Below are 11176 nucleotides of genomic sequence, written 5' to 3'. Positions count from 1 at the left end.
CCTCACTTGAAAGACCATTTGGGCTTGAAATGTAGAAACATCACCGTATAACGTACGGGTACTAATCTAGTAATTTTACATTCCAAAAAAAAAAAATTGATACAAAACCTCGAACTTATATTTTCAAGCAACATTAAGGCAAAAAAAAATTTGATTCAAAGTAGCAAGACATTAATTAATGTGAATTGCTAAACATCGCCCGCAAATCTCCACATAAAGCCCACAAAATTAGTGAAATGACACTTTTGCCCTCAAAGTAAAAAACACAATTTCTTCTCTCTATTCTCTACTTCCACTTTCTCTCTCTAAAAAACTTTCCGAGCGATGTCGAGGCGGCCCGGCAAGGAAGTGGCGGCACCGGCGGAGGGTGGACAACGGTTTTCCGGCGAGAAGGTATTTTTATTAATTTTGTTTTTAAAAAATAAAAAAAAAAAAGTTCGGAGGCGGTGGCGGCGCAAAGGCCAGACGCCACCACCACGGCGGAGGCGCCTAGCCCAGACGCCGTGACGGTGGCGGCGGCGCCTAGCCCAGACGCCACCACCACGGCACCAGCGTCTGGCCAATGCGCCGCCTCCGTGGTAATGGCGTCTGGGCTAGGCGCCAGAACCCTAATTTTTTTTTTTTTCATTTTCTTTTATTTTTTTTTTTGAATTATTTTTTCAAATTTTTTTTTTTGCTTTTTTTTGTTTTTGTTTTTCCGTTTTATTTTTTAATTTTTTTTTTTACTTTGTTTTTTTCCAATTTGTTTTTTTTTGGGTAATTTTTTTTTTTGCTTTGTTTTTTCCAATTTTTTATTTATTTAGTTATTAGGTTATTAATTTTTTTATTTTTAGGTTGTTAATATTTTGTAATGTTTTTAATTTATTTTCCATCATATGTATATTGTTTTATTTATTTATTTTAATTACTTTTTTTATGTTTATATTACATGTTTATATTGCATATTACATGTTTTGTTATTTTGTGTTAGGCATCGTATTTTCGTTCTGGGGCTGGGAAGAGTATGGACATTATGAGAAGTACGATCAACTCAATGGAGAGCTCGGGGCCCAGACACGTTAGATCCCGTGGTATTTCGGCCTCGGCTCGTAGAGAACGGGTGCACTATTCTGAGGATGATGAAGATGATGATGGTGATGAGGAGGAGGAGGAGGAGGATGCAGATGAGGATGTGGACGATCAGAGTGGACCATATGATGATTACGGTCCATTCAGTCAGAGGCTTGATGATGTGTATGAGACGCGTAGGGTAGACGTGCGTAAGGGTAGAGATGGTAGATTTGTTAGTAGATCTGGCACATCATCTGCGTCCACTGTGTCTGCGGTTAGCAGAAAACGGTCGAGGGTCGTTAATGATTCTTGGGTGGTGAGGGGCGAGGTGGCTGGGGGACCTATAGACGGGAGTGTGATTCCTAGCTTTCTAGGACACATCGCTACCCGTATTTGGGAGGACCAAGAGCGGGCTTTGGATAGCGGCATTTTGAAATGCCAAACCCGGGAGAGGACTTGTAACTTCTTGTGTAGTTGGGCTGAGGCTTGGCCGGAGGAGAGCGAGATGGTCGGCCGATTGAGGGGCACTAGAGTGAGCCACCTTCCTGCCACCATGCATGAGAGGATTGACTCGACGCTGATCACGGCTTTCGTTGAGCGATGGCAGCCGGACACGAACTCTTTCCACCTTCCGTTCGGTGAGATGACGATCATGTTGCATGACGTCGAGGCCATCCTTGGGATTCCCGTAGAGGGAAACCGAGCATCTGTTGTCACAGATGCGGATCAGGCAGATTTATTGGCGGAGCTGTTGGCGGTGGATAGGGCTGCGCTGTACACAGCGGCACTTGGTGTGTGGGATCACGGCGGTGTTAAGATCGCAGCAGTTTTGCAGCGATGTTTGCACCCCACTTCACGTAGGACGCAGGACACACAGCTGGCTGCATATGTTTTTCTTCTTCTCGGGTGTACCTTGTTTCCGGATAAGAGCGGAAACAAGCTCAGGCCACGCGACATAGTTGACGCGTGTGAGCCCGACAGAGTAGGCCAGTTTTCTTGGGGGTCGGCTACATTAGCGTACATGTATCGCCAGTTAGGATTCTCGAGCCGGGCTGATGCGGCAGGTATCACTGGATGTATGACGTAGTTGTGTTTTTTTTTCATATAATACGTCGTTATTGAATTTTATGTGTTTTGTTATGTGTAGTGGATGGGAAAGATGACGCAGTTGGGACACAGACTTTTTGAGGAGAGGGACAACATGACGACTACAACAGGCAGAGCTGTTATTGATGAACTGGAACGGGCCCTTGAGCAGTGGCAGTGGGCGTCACAGAGAGATTATTACAACATTAGCACAAAAGCAAAAAACAATAATAAAATATAAACAACAAACAAAGAAATAAAAAACATAAACAAAAAGTATTCAAAAAAAAAAAAAAAACAAAACACAAAAATAAAAAACATAAACAAAACTTTAGATTAAATAAAAAAAAAAACCAAAAAAAATAAAAACAAAAAAAAAAACATAAACATAAAAAACATAGCGATCAAAAACACAAAAATCAAACACAAAATTTTACATTACATTTTAAAACAATTAAAAACAAAACAAAAAAAAACCAAAAAAAAACGAAAAAAAATTGTAACACAAAAAAAAAAAAAAAAATAAACAAATTTTAAATTAAATTAAAAAAAAATAAAAAATAAAAATGCAGTGGCGCCTAGCCAGGATGCCGCTACCGTGGCGGTGGCGTCTAGCCAGGACGCCGCCACCGTTGCGATGGCGCCTGGCCAGGACGCCGCTTTCATGGTGGCGGCGTCTTGGCCAGACGCCACGGCCACGGTGGCGGCGTCCTGGCCAGGCGCCATACCTACGGAGGCAGCGTCCTGGCTAGGCGCCACCACTACGGTCACGGCGTCCCGGCAGGACGCCAGCCGCCAATTCGTGGTTTTAGATGGCTTCGTACCTCCTTTTCCGGCGTCAACGGCGTCTCTCCGGTGCATCTAGCCGACGTTGAGGGCTCTTCGGTTTCACTCGGCGATCCAGTCCTGCTCCACATTTTTGGTGAGTGAAAATTTTCATTTTCGGTAAAAATTAAAACAAGGGCAATAATGTCAAAATTTTTTAAAAAATGTGGGCTTTATGTAGAAAAACGCGGGCGATGTTTAACAAGTCCCTAATTAATTGTTTCTTTATAATTCCTCCAATCTATCTCATAATGTAGATTTCATTTCTATTTTTATGGTCAAAATTTGAAAACATTGCCCAATTATTTTCAATGATATTAAAAAAAAAAAGTATTGTGTATTTTTGTGAGTATGTGTTCCTGATGAGACAGATATAATTAAATTATTGGATATTTTATATAAATTTTTGAGCATGTCAACTTTTTTAAGTTTATAGACTTCCTCAAAAAGAAAAAAAAAAATTTGTATCATTCCCTCGTTTCTTATTTTCTTTAAATGTTTTGACCATCACGCTTGTAAATACATATAATTTCAACCCTTTATGTCTTTCATTATACATATATAGGTGGAAAAAACATGTGAAACTTAACATTTGGGAAGTATAAACCAAGACAAATCAAATAAAATCTCATATGACTATATTTTGCCTAATATATAAACAATTGGTTTAATTGGAGAAAGTAAATAGTGCAACTTTTTAAACGTTGAAACTAATAGAGAATGAAAGAAGTATAAACAAAGGTCATTTCAAACGGTTTTAGCTTTTTAAAATTTCATACAATGTTATTCGACATATCATTTTTTGGTGGGTTAACTCACGATGAAACAAACTAATCCAATACTATATGCAAGATTTCTCCCCTAAGATTACCGAGGCCGTGGCAGTTTAATATGCTGTAGATTTTGTAAGGAGGCTATGATATAACCGGGTATTGATTGAAATCGATGCAATTTATGTTGTTGAAGTCGTGAAGAATGAAACTAAAGGCTTTTTCCTTATTTTCTATATTTATGAACACATTTGTCATTTTAGAATGTGTTTTGACCTTTTTTTAGTATTTCACATATTAGACGAGCGGGTAATATAATAGTTCACCTAGTGGCAAGGTGGTATACAAGTGTTAACTAAGAGTAAGTTTGTATAAACAATTTCACCCAAGGTTTTACTACTTTGGCGGAGACGGATTAAGTTAATAAAATACCGTGCTAAAAAAAATAAGGAAAATTAAACATTTTTCTTCCTTTTGCTTTACCTCATCTTTACTTTTCTCTCATCTATGCATACAATTTCACTCTAATTTTGATCTTTTTATGACTTTCCTTGTATGGAACCAACAAAAAGAAAGCTAATTTGCAATGATATAGGTTTTTGTGAAAATATATACTTTATCCGTTTCTATTTAGTTAACACGTTCAATTTAGGCACACATACTAAGGAGAGGAGAGAGTGTGTGAGAGAATGATAAAAAAAAAAATAAAAAAAAAAAAAAAAAAAAGTGGGATAGCTAGTAAATGCAAAGTATAAAACAAACCCAAAAAGAAAACGTGTCAACTAAAAAAGTAAAAAAAAATAAGCTTCTTAAAAAGGAATACGTGTAATTAAAAAAACGGATGTAAGTATTAATTATCATGAAAATTAATTTTTCATTAAAAATTTTCATTACAACAAATGGGGCTCAAATGGGGCTCTAAATTGTATTTTCACATGCTCTAAATTTTCACCCTCCCAAGAGAAACCCATCTAAATAATGTCTACAATCACATCAAATTAATTTCTACGATCGTCGAAATTATTTGATCTGACTTCTCTAAATTCTTTGACCTGACTTCTCTCACAAATTGAAGAAACAAGTGTTGCAGTCTTTGCTTAGAGATGCATGCGTAATCAAGTGCCAAAGTCAAAATATATAAACAGAAAATGCAAGCAAATCTGTGTTGTCTTTGCTTACTCTCCCCTTTTTAATCAATCCTCCAAATCCGATTTCAGTAGATGATCTCCGTTAACCATCATTCTCAACCCTTTTAATTGTGTCAATTTCAAGTCACTCTTCTTATATCAAATTAAACCCCGAAAAAGCAGCAAAAGCAGAAAAAAGAGACTAATCAACTTCACCAACCACACTGCAAGCTTCAGTTTATTTTTTACGAGTTTCATTGATCATTATATAGTCCTAAATCGGCACATTTAACACCAATAATATTGAGAGTAGACAAAGATCTCACAATAATATTTTGACCATATTATTCAACTCTACCCACTATTTTTCCGTCTCTATTTTCTCTATGCTGTCAACAAGGTCAGAAGTAAGAAAGCAATAGTCATACACTCGAAGTCATCTCTATAGATGAAATAGATTTATATTCACTCAAATTGTGCCCACAATGGCCACAACCAAAGTCTAATACGGGTTTGTTTTATCAAAGGTATATTTTGACATCCAATTTCTTGTTGCTTTTGGCTAATGGGGAAGTATATATTTCTTTTGGATTAGTTGGCTTGGCCGAAAAATTTTGTAGTCTTGTTTAGGGTTTCTAAAATATGGGGCTTTGACTGTGAAGCTCCACACTAATTATGAATAATTTATCGATGCACGTTTCACATAATTTGTTAATTCAAATCACTTTAATATAATTTGTATTATGTTGATATGAATCCAATTATAAAAAAATGATTCTATTCGCCAATAATTTGAAGACAAAAAATGTGTTCAATGGATGTCAGGCCACCGTGATTTCAATTAGTATGAGTACAATTTTTTCGTACTAAAATTTTTTCAAAAAATATACTGTTTACATCCTTAAAAATATCAATAATTTTTTTTATTGGTTTTCTAAAAATTTGAACAATTAAAAATTATAACACAGTTTCACAGCAATTAACACAATACTCAAAATTTTTTTAAAAAAAAAATCAATCAAAATTACCACCAATATAGCAATTAATACATCATTGTTCATCAAATTGTATAAAAATCAGTTTAGGACCAAACAATTAGGCAAATAGAGTATATCATCTATAATTGTATTGTAAAATCTGAAATTATAGTACGTAAAAAAAAATTAGGGAAATTTGACTAACCTCGATGAAAATGAGATGAAATAGGAATAATAGAGGATGAGGGTTTGACTTGGATGTGCTGCTGAACACTGATTTATCTGCAATAATTAAGAGTACAAATAATTACAAACACTGGCAGCAGTGAGAATTCCCTTCTTCCCTTCCCCACACTCGTTGGAGGATATACTCACTTATTATTCGAGATGGTAGACTTGTGCGATGTTCTTGCATGATATGAAATTGGTGCTTTCTACTTGCCCGCTAATTAATTTTTTTTCTAAATATTAGTATTATATTTGAACGTTTTATCAATCTTAGTAGTATTATGTCTAGATTTTGTTAATAATCGCATAATATACTTTTATCAAGGTTATGACAGTTTGATTGCTGAGGTGCTTCCTATATTTTATTATGAATGTTTATTTGCTTTATTGATATCAATAATTGCACCTTAATTAAGACATGTAATTGAAAATCAAGCCTAATGAAACGATTGAATCACTATTTGAAAGCAAATGACCCCAAAGTTCGGATTATTTAAAAATAATTAAAAATTGGGATTATTTTGAGCGAATAGGCAAAAGTTAGGCTTATTTTTACCAATTTTTCTTTATTTATTTTTATATGTGTTCGTTTTTGTTTTTTTTTTCTCTAGTTTTAGTTTTTCATGGACAACTCCATGAATTTTTCCATGGATTTGTCCTTAAGTTTGTTACTTTAGTTTATAGAGGTAATTTTATTTACTTTCTTGACTAATTATTCTTTCTTTATTAGATTTAGTTTTTATTATTTATTTCATGTTTGAGTAGTATAATTTCTAGGGTTTGGGAATCCATGTTTTTACTATGAATCTTGATTGATTATTATTGGTGGTTTGATTGATTATTGATTTTTCTAATTGATAGTGTTTTATTGTTAATCTTGCAAGCTGATCAATTGTTGAATTAATTCATGTTAATTAATAAGAGTTTGAATCGAAAGATCGTACTTTTAGAGGCACCTACAATTAGCAATTTTGGTTATGTTACTGACTATACTATATATGTTGAATTGAGAGTGTTAAGACTCAAGCGCAGGCTTAGCAATTTCTCTAGATACTTGATTGATTGAATTGTTACTGATATTTTGATTTCTTTGGAACTATATATATGGTGAACCATAACCCTAAACCTTTTTTTTTAATTTATTTTTGTTTTTATAGAGTTATTCGTTTTTTTTTAGTTTAGCCTACCTTTAAATCTCAATTTCGTGACATTGTTTAGTTTTCTCCGATCCAATCTTAGAAGTTACATTGAATAGCCATCTTTCTGTGGATTCGACCCTACTTACCCTACTACATTTCTAGAAGGTTTTGTTAGGAATTTATTTTTGACAGGTGTAACGATAATACAACTTATAACCCAACCAAGACATGGATTGATAATATTAATTTTGAGATGTTTTCATGTTATATGGATTCACAATTGATTGCTGATGAATTGATTGTTTGCATGTGTATTTCGGTGGCCAACTTTATGCTCATGTACTTCACTTCCTATACTTGCATTGAGAAATAGAGCTGAGTTGTAAGTCTTTCTCTTGTGGAATTAGATTATACACCTTTTATGAATGTGGTTGCCTTGTTCCATTAACTAGGATGCTTTCACTACAAGAAAAAATCTTTATTTGCTGCTAATAATTTGCTGCGTTTCTTACAATTCACTGCTAATCAATGTATGTTTTCCCTTCTTTACAATTGAAATTATTAATTAGCAGGGGTTAAAAACATTAAATCCGCAGCAAATCAATCATCTCGCCTATATCCCCTAAACCCTCATTCCTTGGTCATTTCATTCCTCATTCTCTAACCCTTCACCGCCGCCCTCTTTCCTCAACTCTGTCAAACAACCTCACCAGCACGACTTCTTCTTTCTCAGTCATCGTCATCCTCACCGATGCTGTTTCACCGTCATCTTCGCCGCTAACGCTTCACATCCTCTCCATCACTATCGTCGTCACTCTTTATTGTCATCTCCTTCGATCCTTCAATTTGCTCCTTTGTTTATCATTTGCTGCCCCTCCAAAAACGCAGCAAATAAATATTTTTCTACTAGTGTTTAGTGTGATAATTTCAATGAGAAGTTCCAATTATTTGTGCTTTATGCTATACCGAAGTGATTGAAAGACAAACTCGAGTTAGAAATTCACTTCTTATCATTGAATTGAGACTTTGTTTGGTCTAGGAAAGGCTTATTGTTGTGGCTTTGAAAGAAGGCAGCATTAAGTCCCCATGATTTGCTATCACTAAATTAAAGTATGATCCATGTTTCATCCATTTTATCGATTCATTGGCTTGGGTATGTGTTGAATCTCATTTATATCCCTAAAACTTCTTTCCCTTGTAATTTCTTTAGTTTAACTAGTTAGTCCATAAACTTCCAATCCTTGGTTCGACCTAGCTTATTACAATTAACGCTTGTCAGTGATTCCCATCAGTCCTTGTGGAAGAATGACCCTTACTTATCATTATGCTTAGGTTAGTAATAAGTTAGATAGTTTGAGTTTAGGGTATTTGCCCAACGACCAAATATCCTTTCCGTCAAATATCGCAATTGGATAAGCTGACAGCAATTTTAAGAAATAGTAAAAGCTGGAGTTTTGGACTAAAAGACACCAATTGATTAGAAATAGAACAGAGAGAAACAAAGGTAAACAAATGGGTTTAGGCAAAGGTAAAGTTGTAACTTTCCTGAAATAATACTCCCAAAATGTATTTATTAAAATAATTGTATTTATTAAAAGGTAAAGTAGCATTGTTGCAGAACGAAGGAAGCACTATGCACTCATAGATTTTTTCAATTATTTTAAGAGTACTTTTGATATAAGTGTTGAGTCCCTTAGGTTTTGAATGATGGTTTTGAATGATGACAAACAGCTATGGGAAACAGGTTTTAATAAGTGTTGAAAACAGTTGGTGGGAACCAGCTAACATAGAACACTGTTTCCCCCAGACAAGTTATTACTTTACATGAGTTTTCTTATTGAACTAACTTGTCTTTATACAGGGAACAGTTATATGATAAAAGTGTTATGTACTGGTAGGGAACCAGTATGTACTGTTTCCATGGTTGCTACGTGGTAAAGCAGTCACATACTCTTTATTGTGCATTAATCATGTTACATGTGCAGTAGTTGAGTTGATTCCAAGACTTGGAGCATAGAAGCCTTTCGAAGATATTTCGAAGAAAGATTGTTTGCTCATAATAGAAGTATTCAAGGAAGATTCAAGTCTTGAAGATTACATGAAGAAAAGACGATTTATGCTTTAATATGTTATCTAGGTTTTCATGTAATATGCTCCGTAGTATGCTTGCATGTTTGGGTTATATAAGTGCTTAAAAATATATTGAAGTATGATATGAAATCTGGTACAAAGTTGGAACAGGTTTCATAACATGTTTCAATTCAGGGAACCAGGTCGGGGAACCAGGTTCACTGTATTCGAGCTGCCGTTTTGGAAAAAGATTTTACAAAAAGATTTTTTCGAAAAGATTATCTTGAAAATATTTTGTGCAGCTGGAAATAAGATGAAATATTCTTGGTTACCTAAAATCTAGGAGTATTTATCTTAATTGATTCTATCTTTGTGATTAAATCAAATAAGATAAAAACTTTCCTAAAATTACATTATATCTTATTCTCTAAGATTGTGTGATTTAAGGAAACTAGGTTTTAGGAATCTAAGCTTATATAAACTCATCTTATTTCACATATTTCGTGTGCCCTTCCAGAAATCAAAAAGAGCAATTATTTGAGAGCATATACTTAAGCACTAATCCCATTCATCAAGTCATATACAAGAGCATTCTAGTACTTAAACTTTTTCTCTTAATTAGCTTCGTAGAAGTGAGATCAAAGGGGAGTTCTTGATTCTTGTATTGAGTCTTTAACAAAGGGGTTAAAGGCTGGGTGAGTGTTTGTGAGTTCAAACACATTGGGCTTACGAGTGTAAGTCGAGAGCACACTCGGAGTAGAGTGTGGGGTTTGCTGGTTCCCGGAGTAGGGAACAGCAGAGTGTTCTTTGTCTTTGTTTTTCGGAGTAGATTAATAAAGAACTTAGGATAGGAGGACGTAGGCCTGAGTTGGCTGAACCTCGTTAAATTTGTTGTGTTCTTTATTGCTTTGTTTTATTTCGTTAAATTTGTTGTCTTCTTTATTGCTTATTTATATTCCGCTGCGTACGGGAACCAGCACAACTGGTTCCTCACACATAATCCGAAAAGAAGCAAAATTAGCCAACGATTACTTAACACTCAATTCACCCCCCCCCCCCTTGAGTGCCCATTGAACCTTCAATTGGTATCAGAGCCTAAGCTTCTCGAAAGAGTAACATCTAGAGGAGTTAAGAATGAGTACTCAAGAATTAAGTGCAATCGGTTATGACAACAAGTCACCCAAGTTTAATGGAAATAATTATGCTTGGTGGAAGAACAGGATCCAGAATGTTATCATGGGTATTGATTATGAATGCTGGCTCGTAGTTAAAAATGGTCCTAATATCATTCTCAAGACAGATGTTGAGGGGAACCAGGTTCCCAAGAAGGATAGCGAATTGGTCATTGCTGATTACAAGTTGCTGGAAAAGAATGCTAAGGCAATGTCAATACTACAACAAGCAATAGGTGAGACCGAAACAAATCGTATCTCTGGCTGTAGTAGTGCTAAGGAGATATGGGACACCCTTGAACTTGCGTTTGAGGGAACCAGCGAGGTAAAACGGTCTAAAATTGATTTAATCATGTCTAAATATGAATTGTTTGCCATGAATAAAAATGAAAAAATCAATGACTGCTTTCGTAGGTTTATGACTATTGTAAATGATCTTAGATCTCTTGGTAAAAATTTATCTGACGAGGATCTTGTGAGAAAATTATTGCGTAGTTTAACAGATGCATGGACAGCCAAGGTAACAGCAGTATATGAAGCAAAGGATCTGTCTACCTTGTCTCTGGAACAGCTGATTGGTTCCCTTATGACTCATGAGATGCTGATTGACTCTAAGTCTGAGAAGGAACCAGCAAGAGGCATGGCGCTTAAGGGAACAGTAGAAGATGATGAAGATGAAATTAGCATGATTGCAAAAAGATTTGAGAGATCTCTTCGAGATCAAAGAAAGAA

This window comes from Chenopodium quinoa, unplaced genomic scaffold, assembly GCF_001683475.1.
Source record: "Chenopodium quinoa cultivar QQ74 unplaced genomic scaffold, ASM168347v1, whole genome shotgun sequence".
NCBI classification, from domain to species: domain Eukaryota; kingdom Viridiplantae; phylum Streptophyta; class Magnoliopsida; order Caryophyllales; family Amaranthaceae; genus Chenopodium; species Chenopodium quinoa.
Note: the sequence above shows the minus strand (reverse complement) of the source record.